This window comes from Ovis canadensis, chromosome 23, assembly GCF_042477335.2.
Source record: "Ovis canadensis isolate MfBH-ARS-UI-01 breed Bighorn chromosome 23, ARS-UI_OviCan_v2, whole genome shotgun sequence".
NCBI classification, from domain to species: Eukaryota; Metazoa; Chordata; class Mammalia; order Artiodactyla; family Bovidae; genus Ovis; species Ovis canadensis.
In genome coordinates, this window is record NC_091267.1 from 71,631,503 (window position 1) to 71,649,845 (window position 18,343).

Consider the following 18,343-nt stretch of genomic DNA (forward strand, 5'->3'; position numbering starts at 1 on the left):
CACCCAGGGAAAAATGCTGCCTAACAACTAGGGCAGAGAAGGAAGGGGTGTGTTTAAAAGCCAAGGATCTCCAAGGACTGCCTGCAGATTCTCCTCCGGATCCTCTAGAAGGAACCAACCCTCCTGGCCTCTTGGTTTCGGACTTCTAGTCTCCAGAACCATGGGACAAAAAGCTTCTGTTGTGTCAGGCCACCCGGCTAGTGGTATTTGTTAACACAGCTGTAGGAAACAAATACAGAGAGATGGCCTCTCAAAACCAACCACTCTCCAGAATAGAAAACTATGTGTTTATTATCTGAGATGAAAATAAAAAAGCAAAGCAAGCGGTCTCAGGTAGGTCTTGGAACTCATTTTCCTTGCAATGTCCCAGGCCCACCCACGGCCATTCCATCGAGTCCAAGCAGACCCATTTGCGGCCCTCTCTGCAGGGGAGGCCTTTCAGGGGGAGTCGATTTATATGGAATTAAAACTGCTCAGCATATTGAGGCCCCAGTGGTTTCACACAATGTCTGCATTTTCCTGCACTTTGTTCCTCGGGGAAACGAGACGATGGAGGGAGGTTTCTGGTTCCTGGGCAGCTGGTAGGGTTTTTCATTTCCTGTTTTCTCCAACCTCCTCACATCCTTGAAATCTTCCCCAAGCAGCTACTTTTGCTATAAAACTCTCTTAATGCTTCAAGTCCCTTCTCCCCAGCCCTCAGCCCACTCTAATGGTTGTGTTGCTGAACTTCCTGCTCTGACTGATCACCCCCTCCCTTTGGCTTCATCATTTATCTCTTGGAGGGATTGTTTCCTGTCTGCATGTCTCATCCTCTCTTCTGAAAACCGAGGCTTGGTATAGGGGGCGAGCCACAGGTGGCCCTCACTTGGCTAGCCAGTCAAGGCCCCAGCCTTGCCTTCGATCTCTGGTTCTCAGTGGAAGACTGACCGTCTATGATTTAAATTCTCAGAACATTGCCTCTTTTCCCATCTGGCTGTCAGTCTGGAGGGCATTTTATTCAAGGCCACCCCCTCCACCGGTGCTGAGGCTAGGGTCAGAAAAAATGCTGAAACCAAGGAAAGCTCATAATACAGAAAGGGCAACAGAGTAGGCTTCATTGAAATTTCTGGGTTAACTGGATTTCAAATATCCGTGTTGTGGTAGGCTGAAACCTAGATCCCCAAAGACCTCTCATTCTAACCCCTGGGACCTGTGAATATTACCTTATATGGAAACAAGTTGTTGCTCAGTGAATCAGTCATGTCTGACTCTTTGTGACCCCATGGACTGCAGCACGCCAGGCTTCCCTGTCCTTCACCATCTCCTGGAGTTTGCTCAGACTCATGTCCATTGAGTTGGTGATGCCATCCCACCATCTCATCCTCTGTCGTCCCCTTCTCCTCCTGCCTTCAATTTTTCCCAGCATCAGGGTCTTTTCCCAATGAGTCAGTTCTTTGCTTCAGGTGGTCAAAGTATTAGAGCTTCAGCATCAGTCCTTCCAAGGAATATTCAGGGTTGATTTCCTTTAGGATGGACAGGTTGAATCTCCTAGCTGTCCAAGGGATCTGCAGATATGTTTATATTAAAGATTTTGAGATGAGAAGGTTACCTTGGCTTACCCAGGTGGGCCCTAAATGCAATCACAAGGATCCTTAGAAGAAGGAGAAGAGGAGGAGGGAGATTTGACACAGAGAAGATGCAACCACAGAGACAGAGATCGGAGTGACATGACCGCAAGCCAAGGGACGCTGGCAGCCGCGAGAGGCTGGAAGAGGCAAAGGATGATGGACTCTCCCCTGAGGCGTCCAGAAGGAGCACAGCCCTACTGACATGTTGATTTTGGCTCAGTGATACTGATATTGGACCTCTGGCCTCCAAAACTGTGAGAATAAATTTCTGTGTCTTTAAAAGAATATTCAGTTATTTATCATTTATTTGGCTGTATTGGGTCTTAGTTGGGGCACACAGGATCTTTGTTGCATCGTGCAGGATGTTTCATTACAGGGCAGGGACTCTCTAGTTGTGGCCCTGGGGCTCAGCAGTTGCCATGTGTGGGCTTAGTTGCTCCTGAGAATGTGGGATCTTAATTCCCAACCAGGGGTCAAACCAGCACCCTCTACATTGCAAGTGAAAAGTGCTCAGTCATGTCTGACTCTTCGAGACTTCACAGACTGTAGCCCACCAGGCTCTCTGCCCATGGAATTCTCCAGGCAAGAATACTGGAGTGGGTAGCCATTCCCTTCTCCAGTGGATCTTCCCAAACCAAGGATCGAACCCAGGTCTCTTGCATTGCACCAGGCAGATTCTTAACCACTAGACCACCAGGGAAGTCCACATTTCTGTGGTCTTAAGCCACCAAGTTTGTGATAATTTGTAACAACAGTCACAGGAAACTAATATACATACTATTCTCGTTGTGCAAGTCCAAGTTTAATAGCTGGCCAGATGCAAGGCGGACTGCCAGGAGACATTTGCAAAGAACCTGATTCAGGAACTTGGATATTAGATTGATAACACATTCATATCTTTTATCCGCAAGGAGATCCCTGACAACTGATGCTTAGCATTTATGTGCATCAGCCGCAGAGCAAGGACTATTCAATTCTAGTTTTAAAAAATCTCCAGTGTAACACAGCCATCTGGTAGGTGCTTGATAAATATTTTCTGTAGATGCTGAAAATGACTTATGCGTTCAGGATTTGTTTATGGCTAAGCATTCTAGAAGCTTCTGCCGCCTTCACCTTCCTGATATAGATAGGTGCATTCATATTTTAAAATTTAAGATCACTGACTAAGGTCTTTCCTCCATTTAAAGCCACAAATTGATCAATTCTGCATTTTAATATCCACATATCATCACCAAGAGAGAAAACGTGTCTGCCAATTACCTCAGCAGAATTGTTTTTAATCTTTTGGAAATGAAAACTTGGAACAACCGCCGTGTGATTTGAAGTAGCAGGTGGAATTAATCTTTAGTTTATTCTATCCCTCCCTTCCGTGAAAATCAGTGTATTTAGATCAGGATGGGGGCCCCTGGCTGGCATCTCAGGATCTTGACAGAAACTAATCAAGGGTAAGGCAGGAAAAGAACAACCTGTCCATTCGAATTCATAATCAGAAAGGAAGTAAATCTAATTGGAAATGTCCTCAGTATGCAAAATATCCTCAGCTAGAAAACCGTAAATCCAATCCATTTACAAAACAAAACACCAGTTGGAAAGAAAACTAGAGTTTAATCTTTTCAAATGAAGAATTAGGTCTCTCTCTCTGTTTGTCCTTCAGGGACTCATCCAAGGATCAAGACAGGCTCTTACAGCTCCAGATCCTTAAACTTTAGGCTACTGGGTTTGGGACACTTAGTGATGAAGAAGGGAATTTGGAAATTATGCAGTCTAATAAGGGTCTTCCCAGATGGCTCAAGAGGTAAGGAATCTACCTGCAGCGCAGGAGACACAGGAGACAGAGCTTTGATCGCTGGGTCGGGAAGATCCCCTGGAGAAGGAAATGGCAACCCGCTCCAGTGTTGTTGCTTGGAAAACCCCATGGACAGAGGAGCCTGGTGGGCTACAGTCCACGGGGTTGCAAAGAGTCCGACATGACTGAGTGCGCTCACATGCGTTTCTAATAAGTACATCCAGCTTTGTTCTTGACACAGAGAAGAACTTATATCTGTGGAGCTGGATTTTGGGCATTCGAACTTACGTTTTTCAAAATTTAAGGCAATTAATCAGTGAATTTTATTGACCTCTTGGTCTGAAACATCCACGGATGAAGGCACAGCCCCTCCGTCACAGGGCAGACGGCCAGCCGTGACAGGCCTTCTAGCGTGATGGACTAGGCAAGAGTCTGGGCGGCTTCCTGGAGCGGACCATCCCCCACCCCAGACTCCCAGGGTGATTCAGCGTTGGAGGGGCAGACAGGAAGGAGGGACATTCCAGGCAGAAAGACAGACAAGTGCGGGCCTGGTGCCTCCTGTAAAATGGAGCAGAGGAAACGGGCGTGGGTGTGGGACGATGAGCCTGGAGAAGCAGGTCTGGTCACGAAAGGCCTTTTAAACTGAGCTCGAGTCTGGAATTGATCTGAAGGAGCACAGCAATCAAGCCTGACTGCACAGAGCATCTCCTGGGAGCTTTTTTTTTTAAGGTCTGTTATGACTTTTATTTCCCAACAATGACCAGGCTAACACAACATAATTTGCAGATATAATTGCCCTCCACTAAATTGTATTTTGTCCTATACTTCTCAATATTGTACAATTACAATCTTCGATAATTAAAAAAAAAAAAAACAGAAAAAAAGGGAGGGAATCTATTAACTAAATGGAGCAATGTCAAATAAGATGGAAAAAATAAAATTATATCCTGGGAACTTTTGAAAAAACAATTAATGCCCACGCCTCTCCCCTGACCGATTAAGTCACTCTGCGAGGAGGAAGCCTGGGCCTTAGCGTATTTTAAAAAGTTGCTCCAGGTGATTCTAATGTCTGCCCAGGATTGAGAGTCCTGGCTCTAGATAAGAGAGCTGCCAGGTTTTTCTCTCAAGAAGCAGATGGTAAATATTTTCCGCTCTGTGGGCCTTACAGTCTCTGTCGCAACTATTCAGTTTTGTCTGCATTAACAAAGCAGCGTTAGTAATATATGAGATGACTATATTGCAATAAAATCATGTATAAAAATAGGCAGGCCCAGAGTTTACCAACTCCTGCTCAAGATTATGGAATACCTGTGAAGAAATTTTTAAAACACTGATTTAAACATGTCTGTTCATATTTTATTGTTTATACACTCTATTTGTTAAATAATATGTGATTCTGATAATCATCAGTTATTTGGACTTCCTTCTCCGAGAGTTGTCTGTTCATATCCTTAGCAGATTTTCAATCAGTTACTTTGGCTTTTAAAAAATTTCTGCTTTCTAAGGTTCTTTATATGATCTGAATACAATTCTTTTCTAAAACTATAATTTTATTGCTTTGTCTCTGGCCGAGCCAGGCAGTCTCTGTTACCGCGAGCTGGCTTTCTCTAGCTGCGGTGCAAAAGTCTCCCTCGCAGCACCCTCTCTCGCGGGGGAGCATGGCTCTAAGGCGAGTGAGTTCGGTACTGGCTCACGGGCTTAGCTGCTCCCCACCATGTACAGTCTTCTCGAACCAGGGATTGAACCTGTGTCCCCTGCTTTGACAGGCGGATTTTTCTCCCACTGGACCACCATGGAGGTCCTGAATACAATTTTTTTTTTCTGAATACAATTCTTTATCCAAGTTATTAATACAGTAGATACATCTTCTCCCTTGACAGTCACCTTTTAACTTTTGTTCATGGTGCCTTGGAGGTGTTGTAAGGAGGGGAGGGACTTGGTCAATCTTGTGATCCAGGCTGTTTAGCTTAAAAGATGATCACTGGCTGTAAGTGACCGTGGACACCAGCTCTAAGGTTCTGAGTGTGGTCAGAGCTGAGGAGAGTCACTCTCACGGGAGGGAAAAGGGAAGAGTCAGTTATACTCATTCTAGCAATAACCCAGAACCATAAAAAAGAGGCCAGTGACATCAGACACCCACTGTTAAGCCCAAGAGGCCAGCACAGCAGAACAGAAGAGGTTCAAGGTGAAGGTCAGGTTACCTTCGGCAGCTCAGCAGGGACCATCTTCCCAGTTATGGCCAGGAAGTCTTCAAAATAACAAACTACTTTCTTAAAAAGCACTCATGTAAGCAAAATGCAATTGCTTCAACCTGATTTCTGCATTAAATCTCAGGAGCCCAGTTATCAGTAAACACAGAGACAGAAATGCTGTGTGATTTGCCCAACTGTATTAGGGGTTTTCTCCCCACTCATTCTAAGGAAGAGCAGCGTCTTTAGTTACAGAAAGAACTGACAACCAAAACAGGGTCTTTTTGTGTATTTTAGAGGGCAAAAACTTATAGGTTAAGATTAAAATGAATTTGAACAGACAGCTCTGATTCTTATTTGCTAGTGTGAATGCTCAGCTCTGATTCTTGCTAGCAACTAAAAAGAAGTAGATTTGTACCGTAGTGTGTAGTACTTATCATCTCTGTGCTTCAGATTTCTCACTGTCTTGTCACCTAACAACAACGTGACCCTGGGCGAGTGACTTGAGCTCCCTGTGCCTCAGAAACTGACATCGGTACAATGCATGTGTACAGTTCTAAAATGTGCTAAAATGACACGTGTGTAGATCCGTGTGACTCATACCACAATCAAGACACAGGTATTCATCACCGCAAATCTACCTCTTGTTACCACTTTGTAGACATACGCAACCCCCTCCCTCCACCATCACCACCGTCATAACCCTTAGCAACCAGTTATAATTATGTGTGTTGTGTGTTAAGTTTATTCAGTAGTGTCTGACTCTTTGTTGACCCAATAGGCTGCAGACAACCAGCCTTCTCTGTTCCTGGGATTCTCCAGGCAAGAATACTGGAGTGGGGTGCCATGCCCTCCTCCAGGGGATCTTCCCAGCCCAGGAACTGAACCCGCGTCTTTTACGTCTCCTGCATTGGCAGGCAGGTTCTTTACCACTAGTGCCACCTGGGAAGTTACAGTTGTTCCCGAAAATAAAAAGTGTGAAAGCTGCCCAACTCACTTTATAAATTTGGCTATAACTTTGATTCCAAAACTAGAAAAAGGGGGGAAAAAAGTGGTCCAACGATTAGAGAGAAATAAATAAGGCCATAGAACTATTGAGAAAGTTCAACAAAATCTCCAGTTTCCAGAACAAATTACAAAAATTGATAGCAATTTTCCACACAAGCAACAATCAGTTGGAAACTATTGAAATTAAAACACCAAGGAAAATAGCAAACTATATACTATCTAGGAACGTTTAGGTAAACTGTTTTTTTTTCTGGCCATGCAGCTCGGCCCATGGGATCTCAGTTCCTCTACCAGGAATTGAACCCATGGCCCCTGCAGTGAAAGCATGGAGTCTTAACCACTGGACCACCAGGGAAAGTCCCTGTAAGTTTTAAGATTATCATGGAAAAATATAAAATTATAAATAAGGACACAAAAGATGATTTTAGTAAATTGTGTGACATCCAGTGATAGCTTGATACAAAAATGATGCCTGTTTCCCCCAAACAACCTATAAGTTTGAAGCAATTTCAATCAGTATTCTAGTTGGATATTTTGAAGCACTCAATAATTTTTTTTTGAATTTTTTTGCAATTTCTAAAAATTTCCTGAATTTTTCTGAACATGAATTTTCTGAAATTTGTATGAATGACTAGCAGTTCACAAACATTAAGTGGCTCAACTTTGCAAAGATGACTAAAGGCTTAATACTCAATATACTTCAAATCCGAAATAATAAAAACCATACAATGCTGGTATTAGAACCAGGACTGGCCTCATAGACATGAGACCTTTGCAGTCACACAGGGCCCCACATTTAAAGGGGCCCCACGCTTTCTTTAATGTGATTTTCTGTCACCATCTTGAAATGCTTAATTAATTTTTAAACAAGAGGCCCTGTATTTTCCTTTTGTGTTAGTCCTGCAAATTACGTCATCAGTATTGGCTAGAACAAAGGCTGTTCAAGAATAGAACAAAAATTACAGTCTCAAAAGAATGGATTTCTATCAGATAAAGGACATTATAGATAAAAGAAAAACTCCCAGATAACTGAGGGCATATTTGATGACTCAGGTAGACAAGGACCAGTGTGCACAATAATCAGGAGCTCTTGCAAATCAAAAAAGAAAATTCATTAAGAAATGGGCAAAGGATATAAGCAGGTACTTTACAGAAGAGAAAACAGAAATGGCTTAGATATTTTGAACAAAAATATCCTGACTTATTTGTAATTAGAGAAACAAAAATCTAAGCAATTGGGTATCATTTTATATCTATCAATCGCCACAGATGGGAAAGCTGGACCACGCAGAGAGGAATCAGCATTCCTGAGGATGTAGTCCGGGACAGTCACTCTGGAACACGGTCTGGTGGGATTTACACAGTATTTGTGTAACTTGTGTCCGACTCATTGTGACCCCATGGACTGTAGCCCCCCAGACTCCTCTGTGCATGGGATTCTCCAGGCAAGAGCACTGGAGTGGGCTGCCATGCCCTCCTCCAGGGGATCTTTCTGACCCAGGGAGGGAACACGAACCTCTTCCGTCTCCTGCATTGGCAAGTGGGTCCTTTACTACTATCGCCACCTGGGAAGCCCCCACGGGGTGTAAATCTGAACTAAAGCCTCATGTAAGTTTATATGGGGACACCTGTGAGGACTTTGTCCCCGTGTTTTTGTGGGTTACAGACCGTCTATGTGTCCACCACTCAGAGAACAGCAAAGTGTAAGACGGTGATGAATTATTATACCATAGTTAGAAGCTCTGGACACAGTAACACCATCAGTCCAGTTCAGTCAGTTCAGTTGCTCAGTCATGTCTGACTCTTTGCGACCCCATGAATCGCAGCACGCCAGGCCTCCCTGTCCATCACCATCTCCCAGAGTTCACTCAGACTCATGTCCATGGAGTCTGTGATGCCATCCAGCCATCTCATCCTCTGTCGTCCCCTTCTCCTCCTGCCCCCAATCCCTCCCAGCATCAGGGTCTTTTCCAATGAGTCAGCTCTTTGCATGAGGTGGCCTAAGTACTGGAGTTTCAGCTTTAGCATCATTCCTTCCAAAGAACACCCAGGGCTGATCTCCTTTAGAATGGACTGGTTGGATCTCCTTGCAGTCCAAGGGACTCTCAAGAGCCTTCTCCAACACCACAGTTCAAAAGCATCAATTCTTCAGCGCTCAGCTTTCTTTACAGTCCAACTCTCACATCCATACATGACCACAGGAAAAACCATAGCCTTGACTAGATGGACCTTTCTTGGCAAAGCAATATCTCTGCTTTTGAATACTAGGTTGGTCATAACTTTCCTTCTAAGGAACAAGCGTCTTTTAATTTTGGCATCTGGTCCCATCACTTCATGGGAAGTAGATGGGGAAACAGTGGAAACAGTGTTAGACTTTATCTTTGGGGGGCTCCAAAATCACTGTAGTAACACCATAAATAGTACCAAACCGTGGAAACAGGAGATCTGAAGCAGAAAGCCTTTTACATAAATGACAAATAGACTTATGGAAGACAAGAACACTACAAATGAGATGGTACATATCAAACATCACGGTTGGAGGAATTGGGAGAGGGAAAAGAGGGAAAGTTGAAGAAAGAGGAAAGGAAACAAATTATTGAAATGAAGGGGGAAATACGAGCGCAAACAACCCAAGTAAGAATTTTATAGGACCAGGGCTAAGAGCCATGAACTGTGGGGCTTGATTACTGCACATTTTTGCTCCCAAGATTAAAAACCGAATGAACAAACAAAAACCTCTCTCAAAAATCAGATCCTACGAAATTGTATACAAAAATTTTTAAAGAGTATTTTCTCCTGGGTGTACAGAGGAGAGAGGAAAGCTACCAGTTTTAGTTACATCTTTCCTACTCCCCCAGAGCATGAATGCAAAGTCGTCATCTTTTTTTAGCAACAAATCGCGCACGACAATATACATCATGGTTCTCTGCCGCGAAGAGAGGGGCTACGGACGAAGAATGCAGGCTCCAGAGTGTTACCGAAATACTCTCTCTCTCCTTTCTTGGTTCCTTTAAGTTTTAGAGGTTTGGAAGGGCGAGCTGAGTGCTGATGAACTCATTGGAAAGTGACGCGAGGACGCTAACGTTGCCCACTTCTTCTGTTTGGAACGCAGTGTATGACTCGGTCGGGAAGGTGGGCAGCAACGTTCTTGATGGAAACGTGGACAGGCTGGGCTCTTACAGCGAGTGTCTCTCCACCCGCGGCCCCGCCGGGCGCTTCCGGGGCCGCTACTGCAAGCTCCACGTGGAGCAGGTGAGCGGGCGCTGCGCGTGCGCCCTTCAAGCACGCGCGGACCGGAGGCTCTTGATGGAAACCTGGTACATTGCTGTGTGTGTGTGTTCGCTCAGCCTGTGTGTGTGTGTGTGTGTGTGTGTGTGTGTGTGTGTGTTCGCTCAGTCCGTGTCTGACTCTTTCCGACCCCCTGAACTGATTGCTTATCTTCATTCAAAACCAAAAAAGCTATTAAGGTGTTTTGCAGAAAGTTAAATTTTAAACAGTTGGCAGAGACTTTCTTGCATGTCCTGAGTGTGGAGGTATAGGAGATAGCTGTCCGCAGGCTGAACAGGGCTTCATGTGTTCCTCCCACCTCACCGCAGGGACAAGACCCCTGACTGATCTTTGTGGGGAACCCAAGGTCAATGTTAACTCCTTACTCACCGGCAGTGTTTGGAATACCAAAGGGAAGTGGACTCCCAGTTACCCATAGTCCTTTTCCAGAAACAGAGCTCCAAGACAGGAATCTGAAGCTGTCCTAGCAAATGCATGAGCCCTTTATGAATACATCACCAAGTAGGGTCACAGGGCTGACTATCTTCAAAGCATGTTAGTTCTTTTACTTCTGGGGGGAGAAAAAACTAGGAACAGCACAACCTCTTATTAAATACAAAGATATATTCATGCATGCCGTACAACACTAAAAGAAAATGCATTACTGTTTGGCTAATGACAGTAGTATAAAATAATGACACGAAATCCAAGCTCTCTGATGTTAATGCTGTAAAATTGTCTTAACAATGGTTAACCTTTGGAGACACACAGAGTAGCACCCAGCTTTACTGGTTGTGCTGAGAATTTGACAATGATGGCTTGAGGGTTTAATCAGGGAGTACAAAAGTCATACCCTATTTTCAAATCAGATTAATGGCTTTGATATCAGAACAAAAGGTCAGAGCTATACAATCCTGTAAGTTGCATGCTTAGAAGAAGCATCCCAGCAATTTTTGTTTATAATTTGATCTTTGCTTTATTGGAACTGGCATTCTAATTATTGGCTTGATGTATTAATACAATCTTTACTTGATACACGATGTCCTGCTGCGAAGAAATGGCAAGTTGGCAAGTTTGTCAGAAATTGTACGAATTAACTCAATGACCTGTAATACAGGAGAGAGCGGCACTGGGGCAGACTGTCCCACACTGGGGGCTGCTTTTTAAATAATCGGCTGCATTAACCCTTAGAGGCAAGATGGAGCTGACTACAGCGTGGGAGTGTGTGTGCCCGACTCCTGCACTGAAGAGGACGTGACTGCCATGTCTCAGACGGGTAAGTGCCAGGGAACACGCGTCAGATTTGAAGACCCCCAGCCTCTTGGAGCCGCCTGGCCATTCTCTTGGGATTGAACCAAGCTTTCATCCTGATAAATTCAATAAACCGAGACTAATGGAGTTTAGGGACCTTGGGAGTGGTGGTGGAGGATGGGAAGGGCATGGATAAGAAGGAGAAAGACATTAAAGAGAAGGTAGGAGCTGAGTCTTTATGTATTAATAATAACATTTTAAGCCTTCTCTTCCCTCACCCTCAGCTGCCAGGCTAGGTCTGAAGAAAGGCACTGGGTGGCATCCGGTTTCCATACTGTGCGTGTTCTTTGCTGTGGACCACCTGCAGAAGTAGGTCAGGTGCCAAGGCCGGCAGGTCATTCTGAACTGGGATTGTGAGAAGCCAGTGTGTTGTGATGGGTTAGCGTGAAGAGGCTGGCATTTGGTCCTGGTTGTCACCTCCCAGCTGTGTGATCCTGGGCAAATCACTTAATCCCCCCGGCTCCAGTCTCTTCCTCTGCGCAGAGAGGGCTGGGCCCTGGCGTTGAGTCTGGCCCTGACTCTCTGCCCTTAGCCACCAGAATGAAAACATTTTAGTCCACGTGGAAACCGGCTTGGCTTCCTTGAGCTCTTTCAAAATTTTCAAAGGAAGAGTTTTAAAACCTACGATTTTTTTTTTTTTTTACCACTAGTGCCTTTTGTACTTGAGCTGGTTATCTGAATAAGAACTAATGTGTCACTTTAAAAGGAGAACACTCTCTCTCTACACCCAGAAACTTCCAGCACCAAATGTGTGGGCTTCCTCGTCACACTATGTGGTGTGACACTGAGTATCTGAAGGTGGTGCTGACCCCACAGCTTAAGGGCTCAGTTCTGCACGGCGGCAACCTGCTTCAGATGCCGATTGTAAGGAGTGGGTCGCGAGTTCCCCCATTACTTCTGCCCAACTGGCCTGCAAAGCAGGGGATCCCAGGGCTCCGATTTGTTCCCCACGTCCTCTCTGGGGCTCCCCAGGTGGTGCTAGTAGTAAAAAACCCACCTGCCAGTGCGGAAGACATGAGAGGCGCAGGTTCAGTCCCTGGGTGGGAAAGATCCCCTGGAGGAGGGCGTGGCAACCCTCTCCAGTGTTCTCGCCTGGAGAATCCCGTGGACAGAGAAGTCTTCTGGACTACGGTCCTTAGGGTCACAAAGAGTCAGACACGACCAAAGCAGCTTAGCGCACACTTCCTCTCTGGGGTGGTTCCTCTGATTCATTCCCCCGATCAAACCCTCCCCACATTTGATCATTTGCTCTAACAGCTCACAGAACTCAGGGGAACACATGACTTATTATTACCGACTTATTATAAAGCATAGGACGCTGTTCCCCATTAGGCCACACAGCAGGAGGGGAGCAGAGAGGGGGGGGTGTGAAGCCTTGCCTGCTTCATCCCATCACTCCCCACCTGAACCTGTGCCCTGCCCCCCAACTCCAAGGAAAAGCTATCCTCCAGGAAACCGGTTTCTGGTGACAGAAAGGTTGGGGACCGCTGTTATAATGGCAAAACCCAGGAAGAGCCAAATGGGAGAGAGGCAGAGGGCAAGGCGCAGGGGAAGGGGTGTAGATAGTACGCACCCTCTCAGGGTGCCCGCCCTCCCAGGCCCTCGGGGAGTTAGTTCATCAGCCTGGAAGCTCTCTGACCCCCTTGTTTAGAGTTTGTGCGGTGGGTCCATCATGTAGGTGTGATTGATTCCATCGATGGCCACTGGCGACGACTCAGTCCCCAGCCCCCCTCTCTCCTCCCTGGAGGATGGGACGGGGCTGGAACCCCAACCCTCGCGCATGGTTGGTTTCTGACAGCCGGCTCCTCTCCTCCCCCAGTCACTGTAGTGGCCTGAACTCAAGTGTGGTTGAAAGGGGCTGATAATGAATAACAACAGATGCTCTTCCCGCCCACCACTCAGGAAATTCCACGGGCTTTAGGAGCTCCGCAGCAGGAACAGGGGATGAAGACTGAATATATATCTCTTATCATATTACAATGTCACACACATTATTAAAAGCCTTTTTTAGAAAATTGTTTATTCCCCGGTTCTTAGTGGAGCCGCGCAGGATCATGGATTCTCGCACCATCTGAGCTCTCAGCTGCAGCACGTGGGGTCCGGTTCCCTGACCAGGGATTGGACCCGAGCCCCCTGCACTGGGAGCTCGGAGTCTTAGCCACTGGAGTCCGGGGAAGTCGCCCAAGGCCCTCTTTTTGAAAAATAATTAATTCATCTGTAGTTTTGGTTACGCTGAGTCTCCGTTACTTTGCACGGGCTTTCTCTAGCTGTGGCGAGCAGGGACCACCCCTTTTCGCCGCTGTGGCTTCTCTTGTGGAGCTCAGGCTCTAGGCTCGTGGGCTTCCGTAGTTGCGATGCTTGGGCTGAGTAGCTGCGACACACGGGCTTAGCTGCTCCAAGGCATGTGGAATCTTCCCAGACCAGGGCCTGAACCTGAGTCCCCTGCGTTGGCAGGTGGGTTCTTATCCACTGTGCCACCAAGAAGTTCCTAAAGGCCCTCTTTTAAGTGTTGATATTGCAGTCAGCTTTTGATAATTTTAAACTCTCCTATGAATTTGTGATTATCCCAACAACTTCAGGTATGTTACCTCTCTCTCTAAACCAAGTATTTCAGGTGGTATTAAAAAGAAAACCACTATCACTGTATGGGTCCGTGTGCTATACATAGGACCTTGTTGCTTATCCATTCTATATGTAACCGTTTGCATCTGCTGGGATCATTTTTCTTAGGTTCGTTTTTGATTTGATCATTGCTATTGGAGAAGGCAATGGCACCCCACTCCAGTACTCTTGCCTGGAAAATCCCATGGATGGAGGCACCTGGTAGGCTGCAGTCCATGGGGTCACTAAGAGTCGGGCACGACTGAGCGACTTCACTTTCACTTTTCACTTTCATGCATTGGAGAAGGAAATGGCAACCCACTCCCGTGTTCTTGCCTGGAGAATCCCAGGGACGGGGGAGCCTGGTGGGCTGCCGTCTATGGGGTCGCACAGAGTCGGACGCGACTGAAGCGACTTAGCAGCAGCAGTGTATAGAAATACAAGTGATTTTTGCATTTTGGTCCCATGTCCATAACCTTGCTGAATTCATTTATTATTTCTAGAGGGTTTTTAGTGTAGTCCTTAACATTTGTTATGTACAAGGTCATGTTATCTGCAAAAAGAGATACTATAATATTATTTACTTTTTTTAAAAAAGAAAACTAGTTGTTGTATATCAAACTTAAATTTCAATTCTTGTTGGATAAGCCATAAATACCCTAGAGGCCAAGACAGATTTTCAAAGTTGTTATTACATTAGCATATCTAGTGAACACTCTAATGAGTTAATGGTCATTATTATTCAGAAATTCATCAATTAGTCTAGTTTTTCTGCCTAATGTTAAGCTTTTTAGCCAGAGAGGATATAAGAATAGAATGGAAGGTTAGAAATCGTTATCAATACGAAGATGTTCTGATGATTCTCTTTGAATAACTAGAGAAAGGAAGGGCCCTGCTTCGGGTGAGCACAGCTGACTTGGTGAACGTATTAGTGGAACTCTCTGCCAGGCTGTTTATCCAGCTTCTGCGAAGAGGCAGCAGGTAGAAATGGGAACATCTGAGCCCAGGGGAAAAGGTCCCCATCTGGAAAGGATTTACCAGCTATTCCATAAAGCTTTTTGATGGAGTTGCCAATATTTCTGCTACAGACATGGAGGAAACCAGTTCAGCAGTGGCTGGCTGTGCAGATTTTATTCATCTAGAGCAGGAGGGCAGGGAGTCAACCCAGGGGAAGACCCTGGCAGACGACCAAGATGAAATGAGTCTGTAGTACAGCAGGGAATGGGGGAAATATTCTGGGCAGATCAGAATGTATCGTTTTTAGGCAAAAATCTGCGTAGTGTGGCTGCCATTTGTTGATTTTTAGTCGCTAAGTCATGTCCAGCTCTTTGCAACTGCAGCACGCCAGGCTGCTCTGTCCTTCACTACGTCCCGGAGTTTGCCCAAATTCATGTCTGTTGAGTCAGTGATGCCATCCAACCATCTCTTCTTCTGTTGCCCCTTTCTCTTGCCCTCAATCTTTCCCAGCCTCAATTTCTTTTGCAATCAGTCAGTTCTTCGCATCAGGTGGCCAAAGTATTGGAGCTTCAGCTTCAGCATCAGTCCTTCCAATGAATATTCAGGACTGATCTCCTTTAGGATGGACTGGTTTGACCTCCTTGCTGTCCAAGGGACCCTCAGGACGTTATAAAATTTTAACCAACAGACTTCATGTGAGTTCCTGAGAATGAGAATGTGGAGCACCAGAAGGTATGGAGAAAACCTAGATGTGATCATCACAGACCTAGATTTGGGCTAGTTCCCTGACTGTTCCCTTCTGTGTATTTCCACGCCACTTAGTGTGTTCCATTTCCAAGGGCACAGGTAGCAAAGGACCACCAACTGGAAGGCTTACGAGGCATCACCTACATCCCTGCCTCTGTCGTCATGTAGGATTGTTCCCTGTGTACCTCTCTGTGTCTGAGTTTTCTTCTTTGTATAAACACACCAGAGACACTGGATTTAGAACTTACTCTAACCTAGTATGCGTGCGTGCATGCTAAGTCGCTTCAGTCGTGTCCAACTCTTTCCGAACGCCATGGACTGTAGCTTGCCAGGCTCCTCTACTCATGGGATTCTTCAGGTGAGAATACTGGAGTGGGTTGCTCTCCTCCAGGGGATCTTTCTGACCCAGGGATCGAACCTGTGTCTGTCTCCTGCATTGGTAGGTGGGTTCTTTACCTCTAGCACCACCTGGGAAGCCCAGCCTAGTGTGACCTTGTCTTAAGTTGATTTCCTCTGCAAAGACTCTGTTTCCGAATAAGGTCATGTTCACAGTGTTACCAGACTGAACAGTTCCTGGGGTAGAGGCAGAGGCATTAGGGTTTGAACCAGTGGACACAATTTAATCCGGAACACTACCTGATACCTAGCTCCTCATTTAGTTGCTAATCTGCCCGTAAGGCAGTTGGTGGGCCAGGAACAGAGCATGAGAGAAGAAAAGGGGTGGGGCTGAAACCGGGGGGGGGGGCTGGGGTCCTGCAGAAGCCCCTGTGTACTCTTAACTCAGGCCCCACATGGAAGGGGTGGGCTGGTGCCTGGTGGCCTGAGCAGATGATGCCTCCAGTGTGACCAAGCTCAGGCCTTGCTGAGATCTCCCCCAGCATGCACACACGCGCACACTTCCAACACTCTTTGGGTTTGGGGGTTGGGCCAGAGCTATTTAAGTCGTCCCTGGTGGCCCAGACGGAAAAGGATCTGCCTGCAATGCAAGAGACCCGGGTTCAATCCCTGGGTCATGAAGAGCCTCTGGAGAAGGGAATGGCAACCCACTCCAGTATTCTGGCCTGGAGAATCCCATGGACAGAGGAGCCTGGTGGGCTATAGTCCATGAGGTCACAAAGAGTCAGACATGACTGAGTGACTGACGCACACACAGAGCTATTTAGAGGTCAAAAACTCACCGCCGAACTACTGAGTGGTGTGGTGATGGCGCAGAGCTGATCCAGGAGCGTCATAGTTAGTAGCCGAGGCCTGGAATGTGTCTGGGGCTGGGGAGGGACAGTGGTCACCTTGTGGACAAAGAGGTTATCATCTTGTAGTTCTGACCACTCGGCAGTGAGGACCTAGGTCTCCCGTGTCCTTCAGAGTCTGGACTCTGCTGCCCAACCCGTCAGATTTCATCCACAGACTGCTGACCCTGTGGTTAGGGGTTCCCCTGGGACCGCGGAGGTGACGTCTATTGCCCCTTCTCCATGGTTTAGACACAGGAGGAAAAGCCGGAGCAGCCACGAGGACCCAGCACAGCCAAAGAGAAATACTGAAGTTAGGGTAGAGCTTCCGAGGGGAATAGCTGCGTCAGTGGGTCAGTACCCTTTTTTTCAGTGTCAGGGTTTATTGGGGAAGTACTGCCAGGACGTAGCTCGGGAGCACCTGGACTCGGATGATGAGGAATCCGCTGCCCTGGCCCTTGGGACCTCTGACCGAGCCCCTCGCGCTTGGCCGGGGCTGAGCACCCCCGGGCAGCTCTTGCTCCCCGTCTCCACCCCTAACAGGTGACAGGAAGACTCGCAAGGACTCACACATTGTTAACCTGTAAGTGGCCTGTTTGGACATTCCAGAAACCCTCTGGTCACTCTCATGGGAACAGTGGATCCGGGAGGTGGAAGGCGCACGAGAGTACATTCTGTTCGACCCACGCTTCCTCGTTACACACGTGAGAGAGAGAGACCCAGAGAGGGGAAGGGACTGGCCCAGAGTCACACAGCAAGGTGGTGTGAACCCCACACTTCTGAACGCAAGCCTGGTAGTGTGGCAAGCTGGGGTAGTCTGAGGGGAGGGAAAGACTGCATCCTTCAAGTTCCCGCAGGCCTGGGGTGAGTTCTGGCCCTGCCCCTCAGCGGCGATCGTCATAAAGACGGCCAGCATTTACCGAGCTCTGACTCAATGGCGGGCACTCTCTAAGTGCTTTAGAACTGGGGCTACGCTTAATCTTCAGAACAACCGTGTGAAGTCAGTACTGTTACCTCCACTTCACCAGGAGGGAAACCGAGACACAGGGAGATTCAGCTAACTCGCCCAAGGTCAGATAGTCAGGGCGGAGGTGGACTCCCACGCTGCAGACCCTGTGCTCTTAACCACTACGCTCAAGGTCATGAAGTTATTTAAGGAGAACCTTCCTTGTCTGTAAAAGAAGGTAAACAATGGCTCCTTCTAGAGATGTTGACAGATTAAAAACAATGACCCAGGCGTGTCTCAGAGCGAGTGGGCACTTAATGGCCGTGTTTTTTTCCTTGTTTATAACAGTGTTGCTATAATATCGTGTTTATTTAAAAATATGTTTGGTTGGCTGACTTGGGCCTTAGCTGTGGCATGCAGGATGTTCCCTGCATCCTGTGAGATCTCTCTGTGGTCTGGGGGTTTAGTCACTCTGATTCACATGGGATCGTAGTTCCCCGAGCAGGGATTGAACCTGCGTGCCCTGCACGGCAAGGCAGATGCTTAACCGCTGGGCCACCAGGGAAGTCCTTAGTGTTGTTCTTTCATGAGACCACACTGCGTGCTCCATCCTTTGCTGAGAGTTTGCAAGTCCCCTGGTCTGGTGTTCTCAAGCTGCCATGCTTAGTCGCTCAGTCATATCCGACTCTTTGCGACCC

At 46.8% G+C, this 18,343-nt stretch overlaps 1 protein-coding gene across 1 annotated transcript in view; it reads left to right on the forward strand.

The window, feature by feature from the left end:
- The window catches only part of LOC138428394 (O-acyltransferase like protein-like), a 65,090-nt gene that overhangs the window by 7,747 nt on the left and 39,000 nt on the right, over window positions 1-18,343 (forward strand). Inside the window, exons 2-3 of the mRNA XM_069569092.1 lie at window positions 9,703-9,889; window positions 11,049-11,133. The gene's annotated coding sequence lies outside the window, so the exon portion shown is untranslated. The remainder of the gene's footprint in view (window positions 1-9,702; window positions 9,890-11,048; window positions 11,134-18,343) is intronic.